A 21,995-nucleotide genomic window follows, 5' to 3' on the forward strand; every position below is an offset into this window, starting at 1 on the left:
TGTCTATGCCATATCAATAATCTGATACCAGCATCATCCATGGAGCTATTTGTGCTCATGTACATTTCTGCTCTAGAGCATCTGGTTCCAATTCTATGCAATCTTTTGGGCGGCATTGGAAGATGATGAATTTGCTTCCCGGCTAGTGTACAGTGATGATGCAACCTTCCACTTAAGGCCGTAGTCACACTTGCTAGTAACTAGCGCGAGTCTCACATCGCAACACCCGGCACGGCTGCACACTCTCTGGAGGGGAGCATCTCAGCTGCATAACGATACATGCAACCGACCCGCTCCTGTCAGGAGAATGTGTGGCTGTGCCGGGTGATGCGATGCGAGACTCGCGTGAGTTACTAGCAAGTGTGACTCTGGCCTAAAGGGAATCTGTCCACATGTTTTTGGTATGTAAGCTGAGAACAGCATGCTGTAAGGGTTAAAAAACAAACACAACTATGCCTCTCTTATATGTGTGTGAGCTATTGTTTACTTAAACAAATGGCTTTATTACCCTGTGATTAACAATGCTGTGTCTAGCTAGCATGTGCATGGGAGTCCGACATGCCCTGCTGTGATTGACACCTCACTGTCAATGCACAATCTTTACTGAGAGCCTGGTGTGGGCGAGGACAGCTCCCTGGGCTCAGCTACATGCTTAAAACTCAATTCTTTGATTATGGGTGAACGGCTGCAGCCAGTAATCTGTGATACACCTTTGGATTCAGAATGTCCTTGTCTACATTATGTTGCTGTCAGACGAGATAACAAATATCTGCTGATTTGATTTCCCTTTAAACAGAAAGGTGAACCGTCATAATGTCCGAAATTGGGCAATGGAAAATCCCACTGCCAGTATAGAAATCTAGAGATTCTTCAAAAGTGAATGTTTTCTGTGCAATCTTAAAAACAAAGACTGTGACTAGTACATCGTACCTCGATCTATTACAGTTATGGATGTTTCCCTAACTGACAATTGATTCCTGAAACTTCATTTTTCAACAAGACGGCGCTCCACCCCACTGGTATTCAGAGCTGCGTTTCTATCTCAACGAGGAGCTCCCAGACCATTGGAATGAGCGCTGTGCTGGTGTTGACTTGGCCATCTTCAGACGCTCCCCACAGGTCTCCCGATCTGACAGTGTGTGACTTTTTCCTTTCGGGGTACATCAATGGCGTTGTTTAAGAGCCGCCTTTGCAGCCACACTGGATGAGCTCTTGGACCACATAACCTCCTTTCTAATGACCATCGATGGGGACATGCTGCAGCGTGTTTGAGTCTAACTGGATTACAGCATAGCTGTGTGTCTTGTGGCAAGAGGAGGACATAGAACATTTGTAAACCTTATGTGCTAAACCTGGAGAGTTTATGTTCGTTATCATGTGTCATTCACTATTGTGATACATTGGGAAATATACAGTGAAACCTTAGTTTATGAGCATAATCTGTTCTGGGACTATGCTTGTAAACCAAGTTACTCGTCTAGCAAAGCAAAATTTCCCATAGGAAATAATGCAAGCTCAGACACTTCATTCCACAACTTGTTCAGTGTCCCATCCTGGTCCCCTATTGTGCCATTCCACACGCACACAAACAAACACACACACACACACACACACACACTCACACTCACACTCACACACACTCACACTCACACTCACACACACACATATTATGCTCACCTTACCTTCCATTCCATCGCCGGCCTCCCGGTTCTTGTAGTCCGTTGGTACAGGATGTGTATCGGGGAACTATCGCGACCAATGCTGGAGCTTCCGCTGCCAGCACGCTGACGTCAAAGGCATGAGCCACTTGCCTCTGATTGGTCATTGTGCTGCCTTTGAGAAGTGGCTGATAGCGGAAGTTCCTCCATCTTGTACCGGCGAACTACAAGAACAGAGAGGCCGGCGATGGAACGGAAGGTAAGGTGAGCATAATATATGTGTTTGTGTGGACTGCAAGAGCGGGTCAGAGCGCAGTGAAAGTACGGAACCGGAAGTGTGTGCGGTGAGTATTTTCTCGTACAGAAAAGCTTGCTTGTAAACAGAGTTACAAATTTACAGCAAGCTTTGCTCGTATAGCGAAATACTCGCACACCAAGTTACTCATAAACCGAGGTTCCACTGTACTCTGGAACCTGATGAATGTTTTATAACCACCCTGTATATACTTGTGTTAGAGCCTGTGCTATGGTCCTGAGCTGTGTTTATTATTTTTATCCTCTTATTACATTTGCTGTTGTGCTTCTTGATCTTGTCCATCCCTGTTCCGGCCTCCACAGTAGAGTCCATATCGGAAATATTACACTGGGGGTCCAAGGTGTTGATATATGTTTATCCATACATTGTGACTTTCCCGTACATCTGCGTTCTTTAGTCACTTTGGATGCCTCCTTGCTTCCCTTTCTTTACTCCTACATGAGAGATATTTAAAATCGAATTGGCCGCCTGTTTCTACGATTGCAAGCTCCTTGAGAAGGTAATTTTATTGTTTGTTCCACAGTTGCTTGTCACTTTATTCAGAATTGTCTATTTTTCTCGCCCGGGGAAGGTTGTTGACCTTTTCTAAATAAATAATACCGTGTCACGAGTCTGCATCCACATTCTGTAAAGGAAACCCACATTTCAGGACGCCATACCGTTAGAACAGTTTGACCATTTCCAATAGTGTAGATCAGACGGATTCTAGTCCGGTAATTTATGATGTTTAACTGCTTAATAACCAGACCTCAAGCTTTTGTGTTTAGTTTTGCCTTTCCGCATTTTAGAACTTTTTTTTTTCTGATGTAGATGTATCAAGCCCAGAGATATTATTTTATTTCTTGACACTTTTTAGGGAGAAAGCCAACCTGTTAAATAAAAAAAAAAAAAAATGCTATTAACCTGCATATGGGAGGTTAGTCTGCAGGTTAATAGTGTTTTGAACCTGCTCGGCACCTACAGTGAAGGAAATAAGTATTTGATCCCTTGCTGATTTTGTAAGTTTGACCACTGACAAAGACATGAACAGTCTAGAATTTTAAGGGTAGGTTAATTTTAACAGTGAGAGATAGAATATCCAAAATAAAATCCAGAAAATCACATTGTTTAAATTCTATAAATGTATTTGCATTTTGCAGAGAGTAATAAGTATTTGATCCCTACCAACCATTAAGCGTTCTGGCTCCTACAGACCACTTAGATGCTACTAATCAACTCGTTTCCTGCATTAAAGACAGCTGTCCACAGACTCAATTAATCAGTCAGACTCTAACCTCTACAACATGGGCAAGACCAAAGAGCTTTCTAAGGCTATGTGTCCACGCTGCGGAAAAGCCGCGGATTTTCGTAAAATCTGCAGCCCAGCTACTCCCCAGCCATTTCTATGGAATTTGGGAAATGCTGTGTCCACGCTGCGGATTTTTCCGCAGCGGAAATCGTGCGGATTTTCGTGCGGAAAAATCTGCAACATGTCAATTATTGTTGCGGATTTTCGTCCGGATTTTGGCTATAAAATTGGAAAAAAAAAACAAAATCCGCATCAAATCCGCACCTATGAAAAGGTGCGGCTTTTGCGGGAAAGCTGCGGATTTTGATGCAGAAAAATCCGCAGATACATAGTCCCGTGGACACATAGCCTTAGGATCTCAGAGACAAGACATAGACCTGCACAAGGCTGGAATGGGCTACAAAACCAAAAGTAAGACGCTGGGTGAGAAGGAGACATCGGATCAGCAGACGTGCGGGGATTACCACGGGCTCACCGCCAAAGCCCACGGTTACTGGGGGGACACAACCTAGGATGTATATATACAGCACATCCAAGGTTGTGAAGGGGTTTAAAAAAGTGTCTAAGCACTAACAGGCAGATAGTTGCTACCTACCTGGCTGCTGTGCCAGGTGCCATTCATTTTTCTTTTTGTAAAGTCCTGCATATACCCTTTTAAGTAATTAAACATATGAATACATTTAGCGATTCTGTAAAATTACTCCCTTCTAAACCCCCTGAATCTAAAATCAATGAATCACTAGTCACTTAATTCAAATAACACTTAGAAACAAATCACTCGTATGCTCATTCACACTCGCAATGGAAGATGATTTTTAAAAGTTATTTTTCCCCTTAGAAAACGGCAACTCACTGCAATTCTTTCAAACTGTATAGAAGCATAAATATAAATATAAATATATATATATATATATATATATATAACCCAGTGGCCCCACGATGCCCTGCAGACACAAGAAATTAAGTAGAAGCATTGGCTCTACCACTCATTGAGCCCTATGTAGCAGACACAGCAGAAGGCAGAAATAGTGATGAACCATTCCTGCCTGCTCCACAGGGTCACCGGTCAACCTGGCACGTTAATATTGCCATACAAGAAAAACGTTGCAAACAAAATGTTTGGACAGCAGCAGGTTAACAGATAGCAAGCAAAGAAATCTTTCTATTTTACGTTAAATGAATGTTTGCACTGGGATGTAAGAAATGTACAGCAGACTTCTCCTTTACTGCATTGAAAGTGGTGAAAATCTGCAACAAATTTACAACATAGAATGAGGAGGTACACATGCAGGTTTTCTAGGCAGTCAAAATTCATAAGTTTTGGAATCTGCTTCAGGAAATGGTACTCATTTGAAGAGTTTTTGGACATTTTTTTTTTCTTTCAGGGTAGTTCATACCATGCTTAATGCTCGGAAGTCTTCCTCCGCCAGCATTTACCACAGGACCTGGAAGACCTATCTTTCCTGGTGTGATCGTCATAATCGGTCACCCCTGACCTTTTCAATCCCTAATGTTCTTGCCTTTCTGCAAGACGGTCTGGACTCGGGCCTTGCTCTCAGTACCCTTAAAGGACAAGTTTCTGCCTTGTCAATTTTTTTCCAGAAGCAGCTGGCTTCTCGCCCTCAGGTCCGTACCTTTCTTCAAGGGGTAGGGCATTTGGTCCCTCCTTATCGCCACCCCTTAGATCCCTGGGATCTGAATCTGGTTCTGGGAGTCCTTCAGCTTCCTCCCTTCGAACCTCTGAGAGAAATCTCTCTTCAACGACTGTCTTGGAAAGTTGCCTTTTTAGTCGCTATCACCTCTATCAGGCGAGTGTCCGAACTGGCAGCTCTTTCCTGTCGTTCACCTTACCTGATATTCCATCATGATAAGGTGGTCCTTCGGCCTTCCCCCACCTTCCTTCCGAAGGTCGTATCCTCTTTCCACCTGAACGAGGACATTGTGTTGCCATCATTCTGCCCGGCCCCGGTCCACTCCTTTGAGAAAGCCCTTCACAATCTCGATCTTGTCAGGGCTCTGCGAATCTACATCTTCAGAACAGTGCCGTTGCGCAAGTCCGATGCCCTTTTCGTCCTCCCAGTAGGACACAAGAAGGGCAACCCGGCGTCTAAATCCACGATTTCTCGATGGAGCAGGACCGCCATCTGTGAGGCATACAAAGCACGAGGTGCCGTTCCCCCTCAATCTGTGCGGGCCCACTCTACACGAGCAGTGGGTGCCTCCTGGGCTATCCGCCATCAGGCCTCGGCGGCCGAACTTTGCAAGGCCGCTACCTGGTCCAGTGTGCACACGTTCACAAAATTCTACAGAGTGCATACGCATGCATCCGCGGATGCTGCTCTTGGAAGACAAGTCCTTCAGGCGGCAGTGGCCCATTTATAAGTGGCCACTGCTCGGTTCTGACAGTTTTTTCATATGAGTTCACTGCAATTGTTAGTCAGCTCTTAGTCTGATGTTATACACTGTTAATAGTTCAGTTCCCACCCAGGGACTGCTTTGGGACGTCCCACGGTCTGTGTCCCCCAATGAAAAGGGGAGAAAGGAAAGGACATTTTTGTGTACTCACCGTAAAATGTCTTTCTTGGAGCCTTTCATTGGGGGACACAGCTCCCACCCTTGTGGTTTTGGTTATCCTTTTCCTACTGCTTTACACCAAACTGAGCTAGTTCCCGCCTAGCTGGGGTTATATGCTGTGGGAGGAGGAGCTAACTCTTTTCTAAATCTAGTGTCAAGCCTCCCCTGGAGACAACATATAATGAAAGGCTCCAATGAAAGGCTGCAATGAAAGGCTCCAAGAAAGACATTTTACGGTGAGTACACAAAAATGTCCTTTTTAGTGTGTTTCCATTGCAGAAACGCACCTAAAATACACGTATTCCGCACATGAGTGTATCAACGAAGATTTGTTAAAGCCAACTATCATGAAGTAGCAAACAAAAAGTAGCTTTATTTACATGCAGGACATACCAAAAAAGAGACAAAAACTGCAACGTCAAGAACTTAATAAATGGAGATGTAAAATAACACAAGTAACCTAATTTATATGATAAATACAAAAATGCTTCAGAAATTCTGCAGCATCAAAAACTCGCCCAAAGCTGATCATGAGTACGTAGTGTTAAAGTGGATATGACTAGTGATGGTCGAGCACTTAAATGCTCGGGTGCTATGTCAGACGCTCTGAAAGAGCTCTACTCGAGTAACGAGTATAATGGAAGTCACTGAACCTATCAGGTTTTTGTTATGTAAGCTGAAGACAGCATGCTGCGAGGGTTAACACAGAGAACTCATGGATGCCTGTCTTGTCACAGTTAAATTTGTTTATTTGCTATGTTTGTTTATGCAGCAGGACCCTTATTGTAAGGGGCACTTTGCACACTGCGACATCGCAGGTGCGATGTCGGTGGGGTCAAATTGAAAATGACGCACTTCCGGCATCGCATGCGACATCGCAGTGTGTAAAGGCTGGATGATACGATTAACGAGCGCAAAAGCATCGTAATCGTATCATCGGTACAGCGTCGGCGTAATCCATAATTACGCTGACGCAATGGTCCGATGTTGTTCCTCGCTCCTGCGGCAGCACACATCGCTGTGTGTGAAGTCGCAGGAGCGAGGAACGTCTCCTACCGGCCTCACTGCGGCTTCCGTAGGATATGCGGAAGGAAGGAGGTGGGCAGGATGTTTACATCCTGCTCATCTCCGCCCCTCCGCTCTGATTGGCCGCCTGCTGTGTGACGTCGCAGTGACGCCGCACGACCCGCCCCCTTAACAAGGAGGCGGGTCGCCGGCCACAGGGACGTCGCACGGCAGGTGAGTGTGTGTGTGAAGCTGGCGTAGCGATAACTTTCGCTACGCCAGCTATCACCACATATCGCTGCTGCGACGGGGGCGGGCACTATCGCACTCGGCATCGCAGCATCGGCCTGCGATGTCGTAGTGTGCAAAGCCCGCCTAAGGGTCCAGTCACACTAAACAACTTACCAGCGATCCCAACCCCCAATAGGGATCGCTGGTAAGTTGCTAGGAGGTTGCTGGTGAGATGTCACACTGCCACGCTCCAGCGATCCCACCAGCAACCTGACCTGGCAGGGATCGCTGGAGCGTCGCTACACGAGTTGCTGGTGAGCTCACCAGCAACCAGTGAGCAGCCCCCAGCCAGCAACGCCGCGTGGAAGATGCTGCGCTTGGTAACTAAGGTAAATATCGGGTAACCAACCCGATATTTACCTTGGTTACCAGCGCACGGAGCTACACGTGCAGACAGCAGGGAGCAGCGCACACTGAGCGCTGGCTCCCTGCTCTCCTAGCTACAGCACACATCGGGTTAATTAACCCGATGTGTCCTGCAGCTACATGTGCACAGCGCAGGAGCCGGCACTGACAGTGAGAGCGGCGGAGGCTGGTAACAAAGGTAAATATCGGGTAACCAAGGACAGGGCTTCTTGGTTACCCGATGTTTACATTGGTTACCAGCCTCCGCAGAAGCCGGCTCCTGCTGCCTGCACATTTAGTTGTTGCTGTCTCGCTGTCACACACAGCGATCTGTGCTTCACAGCAGGACAGCAACAACTAAAAAATGGCCCAGGACATTCAGCAACAACCAACGACCTCACAGCAGGGGCCAGGTTGTTGCTGGATGTCACACACAGCGACATCACTAGCAACATCGCTGCTACGTCACAAAAGTTGTTCGTTAGCAGCGATGTTGCTAGCGATGTTGCTTAGTGTGACGGGGCCTTAAGACTACAATTTCACAGATGGGCAGTTTGACACACCCCTTGCTGTGATTGACACCTTACTATCAATATACATTCTCTATAGAGAGCCTGGTGTGAGTGAGGACAGCTTTCTCAGCTCTGCTAAATAAGTAAAGCTAAAAATTCTGATTGTGTCTCAACGGCTGCACCTAGTGATCTAAGTGATACACGGTTGGATTCAGGTCTCTTTGCCTATAACTTGCTGCTCTCAGATGAGAGAAAAAACCTGCTGACAGATTCCCTTTAAATAAAAGCTGGATAACCCCATTTGACATTGCATGATTTTTTTTTTAATTAATGTGTCAGTAGAAATCCAGCTTTCACACAGACAGCAGAGCTTTTATTGGGCTGCTTAGACTCCAGCTCCTGCTGCTACTTGATCATGTCATTTTAGGCCAGTTCCCTTATCCTGGAAATTGCAGGAACGTCTCCACAGGGTTACAGTTTATGCAAACCAGCCAAGCATTGTAAGGGTTTGTTCACACGTTATATTTTGCTAAATTATTTTCTGCACCTTTGAATAGTGTTTTACAGTACCGGCAAGTGAATGAGATTTCTGAAATCTCATGTACATGCTGCTTATTTTTTCCTGCTAATTTGAACCTAACTTTGATCCCAAATTTGCAACATGTCAATTCTTTCAGCGTTTTTGTAACATTTTTTTCCCTCCATTCAAATGAGAAAAAAAGCGCAGGGAAAAATACCATATCAAAACCACAAGTACTGTATTTTTCAGATTTTAAGATGCTTTTTTCCTCCCCAAAATTTGGGAGGAAAATGAGGGGGTGCGTGTTATAATCCGAATGTAGCTTACCCGGGAGGTGGAGAATGGGCGCTGTGCTGGCTGCGGTGGGGTCTGTGTGAGATGCTCTGTCGGCAGGGCAGGCTTCAAATAATGGCACCTGGAGTAGGCACGTGCGCAGATGGAGCCCTAGGCTCATGATCTCATCTGCGTATGTGTCGCCTCCAGCTCACTGAACTCCCAGCAGCGGACGTAAGGAAAATGGCGCCCAGAGGTGGCGCATACATAGATGAGATCTCAGCATGTCATTGAGCCGAGAGCTCAATCTGCGCACGTGCGGACTCCAAGTGCCTCTTTGAAGCCCGCAGCGCCCTGCTCCACACAGCCCCCACTGCAGCGCCTGCAGCATCCCCCTACTCCAGCACCGCCCCTGCCTCCTGTGACCCCACTCCACCACCGCTGCCGCCCCCTCCTGTAAAACACCACTGGCGTATAGAACAGACCCCCCCCCCTCCCCCGTTCGTTTTTTTTTTTTTACGTTTTTTATCTCTAAATTTGGGGTGCATCTTATAATCCAGTGCATCTTATTAAACGAAAAATACGGTATGCAGCTTTTTTCCTACAAACTCTGCTTTTTTTTGCAGCAGAAAAATCTGTGGCAAATACTAATCGTGTGCACATACCCCCCCACTCTCAGAAGACTGACCCCCAGCTTCTGGCCATGAGGCTCAGTGGAGTATTTGTCATAAACCACCATGTATTTCTCCTGTGACAACAGTACATAGAACACATAGCCTATTCAGATTAGTCCTCCAGAGTTGGAGGCGCTCTTTCCAGAGGCTAGAGGGCGCAAAATAGGACAATAAATAGAATACAATCTTTTAAGTGTTGGGGTTTATGCTACATCATACGGTAGTTACAATGTACTGGACATAAGTCCTGAATCTGTGAAATGGGTGCGTAGTCTACAAAGAGACTGGCAGGGAAGGCTGGGCTCAGGCCTGTGCTGTGTGCTCGGCTCCCTGCCCAATGATAAAGGAAAGCCAAGAAATGAGAGCAGAACAATGATTCAGTTATTACAACCACAGCAACAGAAGGAAAACATTATACTGTTGCACTAACCGGTGCTCCCATGGGGGCTTCCAGGTTTTGTGGAAAATTCAGAGAAATACAGGCAAAGTGATGAACCTTGTGTTACCCTGGTCCATGTTGTATACATGAGCAACATCTACAATGTAGTGTTCTGCTTTACTAATCCAGAAATCAACCTGTGAAGGAAGAACAGCATCTCCGAGACTTCTACTTACTAAGAGACGAGGCAGTGGACCGATTACACAGTATCTATCGTTAAAACACACACACACACACACACACACACACACACACACACACACACACACACACACACACACACACACACACACACACACACACACACACACACACACACACACACTCTCTTTCTCTCTTTCTCTTTCTCTCTCTCTCTCTCTCTCTTTCTTTTTCTCTTTCTCTCTCTCTTCTCTCTTTCTCTTTCTCTCTCTCTCTCTTTCTTTTTCTCTTTCTCTCTCTTCTCTCTTTCTTTCTCTCTCTCTCTCTTTCTCTCTCTCTCTCTCTTTCTCTCTCTCTCTCTCTCTTTTTTTCTCTCTCTCTCTCTCTCTCTCTGTACAGTGGCACTGATCGTAGCAGTACAAGAGCACACGCTAGGCACCGGATACATAGAAGCGGGGATTTACCATTTAAGACAAGACCCATGGTGCAGACTATGTAAAGAGGCCTCGGAAAAAGTCCAACATATAGTTGCAGGACGCAAGCCGGAACAGCTTATATCGAACACTAAGACCAAGTATCGGGAATTTGTATACAGGAAAATCTGTGCAGCATATGTGCTAAGTCCAGATGGGAAACTCCTGAAAAAGGTGTGGAGTATGAAAGGCAAAAATTCAGTGGGACTTCAAGATCCAGACAGATAAGCAGGTGCTGGCTAAAGGCCCCGTCACACTAACCAACATCGCTAGCAACATCGCTGCTAACGAACAACTTTTGTGACGTTGCTAGCGATGTTGCTGTGTGTGACATCCAGCAACAACCTGGCCCCTGCTGTGAGGTCGTTGGTTGTTGCTGAATGTCCTGGGCCATTTTTTAGTTGTTGCTGTCCCGCTGTGAAGCACAGATCGCTGTGTGTGACAGCGAGACAGCAACAACTAAATGTGCAGGCAGCAGGAGCCGGCTTCTGCAGAGGCTGGTAACCAATGTAAACATCAGGTAACCAAGAAGCCCTGTCCTTGGTTACCCGATATTTACCTTTGTTACCAGCCTCCGCCGCTCTCACTGTCAGTGCCGGCTCCTGCTCTGTGCACATGTAGCTGCAGGACACATCGGGTTAATTAACCCGATGTGTGCTGTAGCTAGGAGAGCAGGGAGCCAGCGCTCAGTGTGCGCTGCTCCCTGCTGTCTGCACGTGTAGCTCCGTGCGGTCGTAACCAAGGTAAATATTGGGTTGGTTACCCGATATTTACCTTAGTTACCAAGCGCAGCATCTTCCACGCGGCGCTGGGGGCTGGTCACTGGTTGCTGGTGAGCTCACCAGCAACTCGTGTAGCCACGCCCCAGCGATCCCTGCCAGGTCAGGTTGCTGGAGGGATCGCTGGAGCGTCGCAGTGTGACATCTCACCAGCAACCTCCTAGCAACTTACCAGCGATCCCTATTGTTGTTGGGATCGCTGGTAAGTTGCTTAGTGTGACTGGACCTTAACCCACCAGGTATTGTGATAGTAGATAAGGATCTGGAGACAGCAATGGTAATAATGTGTCTTTGTGCTCCTCACTTGATTACTACCTCACATGCTTGACACCATCTGAACAAATAAGTTTATTTTGAACTTATCAGACAACAGGACATGGTTCCAGTAATCCATTTCTTTAGGCTGCTTGTCTTCAGCATACTATTTGCGGTCTTTCTTGTGCATCATATTTAGAAGAGGCTTCATTGTGGGACGATAGCCATGCAGACAAATTTGATGCATTGTGTGGCTTATGGTATTAGCACTGACAGGCTGACCCCCACACCCCCAGTCCCTTTACCCTCTGCAGCATACATAAGTCTATTTTGAAAAGACAGCCTCTATGACGCTGAGCACGTGCACTCAACTTCTTGGCAAGGCCTCCTCTGAGTGGAACCTGTCTTGTTAAACCCATGTATGGTCTTGGCCACTGTGCTCCAGCTCAGTATTAGGGTGTTGGTATAGGTAGACCATGATTTTGTAGAGCAACAATTCTTTTTTCTCAGAGCCTCAGAGAATTCTTTGCCATGAGGAGTCATGTTGAACATCCAGTAACCAATATGAGAGAGTGTTTGAGTGATAACACCAAATGTAAGTCACCTGCTCCCCATTCACACCTGAGACCTTGTAACACTAATGAGTCACATGACATCGAGGAGAGAACATAGCTAATCTGGCACAATTTGGCCATTTTCACTTAGGGGAGTACTCCCTTTTGATGCCAGCGGTTTAGACATTAATGGCTGTGTGAGTTATTAAGAGGGAACACCAAATTTCCACTGTTATACAAGCTGAACACTGACTACTTTACATTGTATAAAAGTGTCATATTTAAAGTGTTCCATGAAAAGATATGATTAAATATTTTAAAAGAATGTGAGGGGTGTACTGATTTTTGTGATACGCTGTATGATAATGAGGTTAGGAGGAGCGCTATCTTCTGTAATGCAGCGTTGTGCCACGTCCTCAAAGAGGTGATTTACGTAAAGTGATAAAAGATAATTTATCCACAAGGCTTCTGATATGAGGCAGACAGGTAGGACTTTTTTCAGCAGCATATAACCTGTATGCCCAATTTAATACTTTAGGTATGGCTAATGGGGGTGATAAATTCCTTTAATTCATATTGACACTGTCTTTTGAGCTATGATTTACAGTTTCAATGGGTATTGTGGTTTTATGGTACATGATAACTATTCTATTGGTATTACTCAGTCAATGGGAATTTGTACAATAGCTAGAATAGGCTACCTCCTCCATATAACGATAGGAGATACAGAAAAAACAATGTGCTCACATAGCCCCGAAGGCCTGATCCCGAATCACATGTGCACAGTGCAATTCGGTTACATAGGACTGATTTGCTGGGGACCCTCATCAGCATGAAACCAATAGCAAAGTCTATATTATCATACGCTATACAAAATTGTGTGGATTTTGTTATGGATTTCATTGTGAAATGCTGCGGAATGACTTGGATTTCACCGTTGCCATTCAATAGCTGTCATTTCCTATGATTTCTTCCAGTGGTTTAGCATCTTAGTCTTTACAGAAGCTTTCTGGGCAGTGATGGAACATGAGCATATCTATAGCCCATTCAGCTTGTCTCATTAGCCTGTTAACCAAGAATATTAGTAAAATTGGCTGTAGCGGTCCATATAACATCCATTAGGGTGGAAGAAGTTGTAGCTGTTAGTGTTACATCCACTTTCTGTGGTCATTACATAGCAGAGCCACGGCAGCGTACAGGACAACCTCAAGCACTTTGCACGGGCAAATCCCCCAGAGATGAAGAATGAGGCCGGCCGCTCTCCACACCTCCAAGCCATTTTAGAATATTTGAGATGCATTCCTTTCGTCTTCTCTAAACATGCCTAAATTTAACCCATAGCAATACTGGTCTTCAAAATGGGGATTTTTTTTCTTTCTTTTTTTTTTTTTTTGTTAAATGCATTGTTTTTTTAAAATAAAAATCTGTTGTAAAATGTATATTTATTAGGCTACATTAGACTTTTCTAAGTTTCTGCTATTGTCAGCTTTCGATACTCTTTTCTGGACCTCCTCAGATCTAAAGGGAATCTGTCACCAGGCGTTTGCCACCTAATCTGAAAGCAGCATAATGTAGGGACAAAGACCCTTATTCCAGCGATGTGTCACTTACTGAACTGCTTGGTGTAGTTTTGATCTCCTTGAGATGAAAGTGATTTTATCACTAGAGGACTAATAAACCTGCTGGCATGTAGTCCTCCATATTAATGAGCCCTGTATTAGCCCGTTCCCCACCACTGATTGGCAGCTTTCTACCTATATACAATGTACAGAGAAAGTTGTCAGTAGTGTAAATGGAGTTAAGGCCGCTTTACACACAACGACATCGCTAACGAGATGTCGTTAGGGTCACAGAATTCGTGACACACATCCGGCCTTGTTAGCGACGTCGTTGCGTGGGACACGTACTAGCGACCGCTAACGATGCAAAATACTCACCAAATCGTTCATTGTTGACATGTCGTCTGTTTCCTAAATATCGTTGCTGATTTTGGACGCAGGTTGTTCGTCGTTCCTGAGGCAGCACACATCGCTACGTGTGACACCGCAGGAATGACTAACAACACTGTACCTGCATCCTCCGGCAACGAGGTAGGCATGACTGTCATGCGGCTGCTCTCCGCCCCTCCACTTCTATTGTACGCCTGCCGTGTGACGTCGCTGTGACGCTGCACGAACCGCCCCCTTAGAAAAGAGGCCGTTCGCCGCCCACAGCGACGTCGTTGGGAAGGTAAGTATGTGTTACGGGTACTAGCGATTTTTGTAGCGAAAACGGGTGCGAACGCTAGCGACATCGCAGCATGTAAAGCCCTTTTATTCAGAGAGACCTGGTAGAACTGCAGCAGATAAGTATTTATTTTTTATCAAAACTGTTGGAATCAGTGTCTGCCCTTATATCATGCTACTCTTACCTAGGGTAGCAAAAACTTGGTGACAGATTCCCTTTCAGAAAAGTGTGAGCAACCTCACACTGGTAAATTGTCTAAATAACAACACATTCAGACGACCGTATAATACAAATGACTATTGCATTGCGATGATCGGACCGGTCGTCGGCTCTCCTGACCCAAGCGTGTTGAGATGTATTTCTATGCAGCTCTCACTCTCAGATCAGGAGAGCCGCCATCCACTCCCAACAGTTTGACATAATCGGCATTCGTGTTATATGGCCATGTGACGGTGCCCTAACGCTCATTACTAAAATTGCACCCAAGTGTTCATAATTAATGATGAGTGAACCTGAAGTTTGGTACAAACTCATACTTTTCCAAGATGATAAAGTTCAGGTTTGGAGTTCGGGTGCCTTACGAATGTAAACCACTGACGTGATCATCGCTGTGCTTGGGTATGCACGCTGCTCAGCCCAGTGCGAGCCACTTACAGTGTTTGAACGACGCATACTGAGGGTAAGGCTATGTGCGCACGTTGCGTACTAGCCCTGCAGAAATTTCTGCAGCGATCTGAAGAGCACATGTGCGCTTTAGATCGCTGCAGAAATGTCCGTAGTGAGCGCCGATTCCATGCGCTCTGCCTGCAGCTCCTGCCATAGACAGAGCGGGGGCTGCCGGCAAAGCGCAGGAAAGAAGTGACATGTCACTTCTTTTTGCGCAGCGCTTCGGCAGTAGCCGAAGCGCTGCGCTCTGAGACGCCACGTGCGCACGGCCCCTGCACAATCTCCATAGACTGTGCAGGGGACGCAGGACGCATGCAGTTACGCTGCGCTGCAAATTTACGCAAACGTGCGCACATAGCCTAACAACAGCATAATCACATGTGGTGTGCACAAACCAAAAAGAAATAAGTAGAAAAAACCTTGCCCACTGTCCCTCGGAAGTGTTCTGTTTATGGCTGGCTGCATGTGGACGGAGACCCGAACTGCCAATCCGTGACTTCAAATGACGTTCAGGTCAAGTCCGGGTTCAAAACAGAACTTTACAAAAGTTCAGCGGAACCAGCAGAATCCAAACTTCCACGGCTTCGCTCCTCTCTATTCACAATGTCCACCTAAAAGAAACGATTTTCTAGCAAAAGTCAGGTCCAAAATTTTGTATTATGGAATCCCATAACCCTCGGTGTCCCTCCTTGCAGTGAAAATAAGATCTTTGTGTCTTATCGCAAGATCTCTGTGCACTAGCCCAACACTGCCACACAATACTAAGCAATTACCAAAGAGTAATATCAGTAGAGCAGTTACCATTCAGTAACAGGTTAGTATAGTACACGGCAGCACTGGGTTAGTGCAAAGAGCAAGATCTTGATCAGACTCGATATATCGCTCTTTCACTGCATGGAGGGAAGCAGGGGGTTATGGGAGCTCTCTCTGCATGCCGGGATCCCACAACACAGCGGTTCGGATCCGACTTGAGATAGAATTCTTTACATTTGGACCAATTTTGGTTGGATTTTTGAACATTCACCAGTCTGAAGCTGCTCACCCTTTTCTGGTGATGGGTTCTCTTTAAGCACCAAATAGGTTTTCCTACTTGGGACTCAGAACTTTGTGATATAGTATTAAGGCAGGATGCACATATCTGTACATGGACCACGATACACGATATGGCTGTTGGTCTCCTGGCTGGCCTAGTGTGGTTACATGTGGTCTGTGGTTGGTTCTACTGTTAAATTCTTTGAATTGTCTTTGGAGACGTCTTATGGTAGAGAAATGAACATTATGAACATTCAATTCACGGGCAACAGCTCTGGTGGATCTTCCTGCAGGCACACCTGTACAAGAATCATGCTGTCTGATCAGCTTCTTGATATGCCACACCTGTGAGGTGAATGGATTATCTTGGCAAAAGAGAATTGGCCACTAAGGCCTTCTTCACACGTCAGTGATTCTGGTACATATATTGCTGTTGTTATATGTACCAGAATAACACATATGCAGGCACATTAAAATCAATGGATCTGCGCACACATCAGTGATTTCGTGCGGCGCACACGCGTGTCTGTGTATTCCGCACAGAGACAAGTCCGTTTTTCTCTGGCATCACTGATGTCACACTGACCACACAGTGGTGTGATCCGTGGGACACGTACCAGACAAAACACATATCCTTGAAATAAAATGATTTTTATACTCACCTGTCTCCAACGCTGCTGTTTTCAGCGCTGCTGTCTCCTGCTTCCAGGCCGGCTAATTTATACTCATGAATATTCACTGCACCGCGACCCGGAAGTAACAGCACAGCGGAGAGAGCAGAGCCGGAGACATTGGCACCACGGAGAGCAGCGGCATGGACAGGTGAGTATAGGAGTGCCTTATCTCAGTGTGCTATCACGGATAGCACACGGAGAGCACACGTGTGCCAAAATCACGGCACATGGAGGGCCAAATGCATCTGTAACACGTCAGTGAAAAACGTGTGTTTTTGACTGACTTGTGAAAGAGGCCTAACAGATTTAGACAAATTTGTGAACAATATTTGACAGAGAAAGGTCTTTTGTACATAGAAAAAGTTTTAGATCCTTGAGTTCAGTTCATGAAAATTGGAACAAAATAAGTGCTGTGTTTATATTTTTGTTCAGTATAGTTTTGGGCTTAAAAAAAACCCCAAAAACTGGTAATAAGAAACCAAATCCTTGAGTTCCTATTATCATCAGAAATGGAAATTTTTGTTGTTTTTTGTTAATGTCCTATCCAATTATTTGTCAGATCTCCGAAGAGATACTGCTTCTAAGGGTATGTGCGCACGTTGCTTTTTACCTGCTTTTTACCTGCTTTTTTGCTGCTTTTTCTTCTGCGCTGTTTAATGCCAAAATGGATGTGTTCTTCTATTCAAGCAAAGTCTATGGGAATTTGGGTTTCTTGTTCACACTATGTTGTTCAAAATGCTGCCTTTTTGAGGCAGAACTTTGGTCAAAAACTCAGCTTTTCAAAGAAGCAACATGTCAATTGTTTTTGCCATTTGGGTTTTGCACTGCAAAGCTGAGTTTTTGACCAAAGTTCTGCCACAAAAAGGCAGCATTTTGAACAACATAGTGTGAACAAGAAACCCAAATTCCCATAGACTTTGCTTGAATAGAAGAACACATCCATTTTGGCATTAAACAGCGCAGAAGAAAAAGCAGCAAAAAAGCAGGTAAAAAGCAGGTAAAAAGCAACGTGCGCACATACCCTAAGAAATGGCATCAAGTCACTCATTGTATAATCGGCATTTACCTGCCACATCATTAGGATGTCAGTCTTGTAAGATTGACTGCAGTGGCGAATGTTCGTTTTCTATCTCTGATTCTTTTTCTCATTTTTTTCTTGATGTCCTTATGTGACTGCAGCGTTTTATTTCAGCTTTCTATGTATAAAGTTCTTTCCATGAAATGAAAAGGGTTACTTCATGTCTGCACAGCCGTGCGTGCCTACTGCAAATGACCAGTGATGTAGCCATGAAAATAGCAGTTCACCAGTGCAAAGCATCACTTCTTTTATAGATTTGTCAGGATATTGGAAGTTATTGTGCACGCTGTATGCGGTACACTTCATGAAACCTCCAGTTCCTTTCCCTCTCACCCCCACGCAAGAAATCATTAATTGTCAATGTCAACATATACCTGCACTCCAATGAAAGTTCTTTGTTTTGTATCTTTTATGGAAGTACTATGGTGGAAATTCTTTCTTTTTGTTTTTGTTATTTACGATTAATATGCCCTCCGCTATTGGAAATAAAAAAAAAAAATATTATTTGCTAATTAATCCCAAACTGATGTCTAACAAATCCACAATGCATCCTGCAAAAACATGACCATATAGTGTGTTTCTTTTTTTCTTTTTATACGTAACCGGTTCCATGCATGTTCCATATCATATAATAGTAGCTGCACAACTATATATTTTTTTTTTGTTTTTTTTATTTTTTTAATTCTTATCCTCATTGAGGAATTATTAGCCTGCAAAGTTATGATAATTTCCACTGTGACCAAAACGGGCATTAATAGAGATTCTTCCCTGGGGTGTGTACTTTTTCCGCTGCATGATGCTGCCCAATCATAGGCAGGTGGTTTCATGCAGAAAAAAAATAAATAAAAGTCCACAGAGAAGGTCAGACTCTGCTTTCTGTTTTCATATGAATATGTAACCTGTAAAGACACAGTTCTGTCATACAGATCTCGCTGCCAGCATTTATGGTGATTACAAGCGGGGGAGGAGAGAGCAGAGCTGTGTGTCATGACAAACACCTCTCTGCTTTTATTTCAGACATTAGAGATAATACCCTAATGGCTGGCACAGATCTAGAATAATGTGTGGCACACTGCAGGTCTCATCCCATGGCACTGACAGTGAAGTCAGAGGGAGGGAAAGGAGAGAAGAACCGACAGTGCTGTGAGATGAGAGCTGCAGCGTGTCACACATAGCTTCTGCATATCCAGAATGGTATCAGGGGATTCTTCCCCAATGTCTGGATAGGTGAAGAGAGGTGTTAGTAATTACACCCAGCTCTGCCCTAGCCAAGCACCCCCACCCCTCGCTTGCAATGACAATAGATGCCCGTGGAAAGATCTGTGTTGCCTGGGAAGGAGAGCAGAGCTGTGAATCATTACATGTCTTAACATATCATACAGAGAGAGCCTGTTCTGGTCTTTTCTGGGAACATTCTCTTTTTTTATTTTTTTTCCCCTGCATGATGTCTTCTACTAATCATTGCTCAATGTCATGCAGGGGAAATTTAAATCTAAACTTTACAAGGTAATATTATTGTAATGTGGGTAAGAAAGTAAAAGAAACAATGCTTTAGTCATCTCTTCATTCACTATTCCATGTTTAACATGCTAAATTGCATGAAAGGTTCTCTTTAATGTACTTTTTTCTTTGTAAGGCTATGTGCCCACGTGTGTGCGCTCTGCACCGCAGCGTTTTGTCACTGCATGTGAGCTTCAGAGCGCAGCTGAAAATCTCCGTTCTGAAACTTTGGTGACTGCAGAATTCCTGCAGAATTCGTGCGCTCTGGATGCTGCCTCTCCCTATAGACAGAATGGAGACAGCATGCAAAGCGCACGAAAGCAGTAACATGTTGCTTTTTAGAACGCAGCGATTTGGCAGCATTCATAGATTGTGCAGAAGCCACAGGACGCATGCAGTTACGCTGCAGTGCAATACGCAGCGTCACTGCATGCAAATACGCAACGTGGGCACACAGCCTTAAGAGAAACGGTTTCTGTTAGAACATAAGATAAGGCTCAACCTGTGACAGAGACAGACTTCAGATCTGAGGAGCAGCAGAGCGCGTGACATGGTTGTACTTAAGAGAGGGAGACCGTTGTAGAAGATAGCGTGACCAAGGAAATGAGGGAACAATTGAAAGAGAAGCAGGTGACCATGACAGGGGAGTGCTCTACTGGAGCCAGGTCAGTGCACTGGCCGAAGGAACAAGCGATCAAGACAGAATGGTGGACTTATGGAAGTTGGAACACCTGAAGTGATGCTATGTGACATTGTAACGTATGAGAAGATTTGTGTCCGCTATCCAATGTACATTGTTGTATTCAAGTTTAAGATCAGTAAAACTAGGTTTTTAAGGAACTTGTGGCCTTCCTCGGTGAACTGTGCACCATCTGGTCCTGGCCATCTGAAACCATTGGCAACATGCAGCCTTCAAAGGCGTATGACCTCTGGAGAGCAACACCACACACCCAGCCAGGACCTCCATCTTCATGTAGCGTGTCTGGCTGCAACAGACGACTACCTCACCCACGACTACCCATGCTACAAGGCCACATGCACGCGTTGAATATTTGCCGAGTTTTATTACCTCAGTATCTGTAAGTTAAAACCAAAAGTGGAACAATCGGAGGAAAAATATAATTGAAACACGGGCACCACTTCTTTTGGCTTTCAAATACTGAGGTAAAAAAAACCTCACCAGATACATAATGTGTGCATGTGACCTAACACCTACATAGGTACCTGTCCCTTGGCTCGGGCAGCACGAATCATCTATACATGGCATGAAGGACTTAATGAGAAGTGTATACCGTATTTTTCGGATTATAAGACACACTTTCCTCCCAAAAATTTGGGAGGAAAATGAGGGGTGCGTCTAATAACCCGAATGTAGCTTACCGGGAGGTGGTGGAGAGGGCTAGCAGGAGTAAGGCTATGTGCGCACGTGTGCGCTCTGCACCGCACCGAAAATGTGCGCTTCAGAGCGCAGCTGAAAAGCTGCGTTCTGAAGCGCATGGTGCCGGCAGATTCGTGCGCTCTGCATGCTGCCTCTCCCTATAGACAGCATGCAGAACGCACGAAAGAAGTGACATGTCACTTCTTAGAATGCAGCGATTCGGCAAGCAGCCGAATCACTGCGTTCTAACATTCCACGTGCGCACGGCTCCTGCACAATCTCCATAGATTGTGCAGGGGACGCAGAACGCATGCAGTTACGCTGCGGTGCAGAACGCAGCGTAACTGCATGTAATACGCACACGTGCGCACATACCCTAATGCTGCGGGCCGCTGGTCCTATGCTGGGGGCCACTGGTGGCTGCTGTGCTGGCAGCTGCTGTGCTGGGGGGCAGTGAGGCAGGAGCTATTTGTAGGTCAGAGGTGCGGCTTAAAATAATGACGTTTGGAGTCTGCGCATGTGCAGATGGCGCTCTCAGCTCAAGATCTCATCTGCGCATGTACCGCCTCCAGGACCGCAGCAAACTTAAGGAAAGTGACAACCGGAGGTGGTTCATGCGCACATGAAATCTCTGCTTGTTATTGAGCCAATAGCTCAATCTGTGCACGCTCCAACTCTGGGCGCCATTATTTGTAGCTGCACCACCGACCTAAGGTTATGTGTGCACTAGAAATGTGAAGTTTCTCAAGAAAATTTCTTGATAAACTTCTGGGAGTGAAAGATTTCCAGACCTCTGGAAAAAATCCGCACCAAATCCGCATGCGGATTTGCCGCGGAATAGCCGCGAATTTGCCGCGATTTTCCCGCGGGTGGTTCCCTGCGGATTTTGCAGGCTGTACTGACAAAATCCGCAGGGTACCTGCGGAAAAGAATTGCCATGCTCATTTTCTCAAGAAATTTTCTCGAGAAATTCTTCTTAAGGAAATTTCTTGAGAAAAATCCGCACAGTGCGCACAGCTATTATTTTTTCTCATAGAATTTGCTGGGAAATGTCTGCACAAAGATTGCAGACATTTCTCAAGAAATTTCCGCGGCAAATCCGCGGGTAAATCCGCGGGAAAAACGCACTAGTGCGCACAGAGCCTAAGGATTTCCCCTGCCTCACCGCCCCCAGCAAAGTGACCTCCAGCACAGCAGCTTCTGTGACCCCGCTCTACCACTGCTTCCACCTCCCTCAGGATGACACCACGGGATTATAAAATTGCCCTTTTTTTTTTTTTAACCTTTTTTCTTTTCTTTACATTTGGGCTGCGTTTTATAATCTGGTGCATCTTCTAAACCGAA

At 45.3% G+C, this 21,995-nt stretch overlaps 1 protein-coding gene across 1 annotated transcript in view; it reads left to right on the forward strand.

Annotated features, from left to right (window-relative positions):
- Nucleotides 1-21,995, forward strand: part of SOS1 (SOS Ras/Rac guanine nucleotide exchange factor 1) — a 215,753-nt gene that overhangs the window by 88,471 nt on the left and 105,287 nt on the right. The window lies entirely within an intron of this gene.

This window comes from Anomaloglossus baeobatrachus, chromosome 3 (genome assembly GCF_048569485.1).
Source record: "Anomaloglossus baeobatrachus isolate aAnoBae1 chromosome 3, aAnoBae1.hap1, whole genome shotgun sequence".
Taxonomy (NCBI): Eukaryota; Metazoa; Chordata; class Amphibia; order Anura; family Aromobatidae; genus Anomaloglossus; species Anomaloglossus baeobatrachus.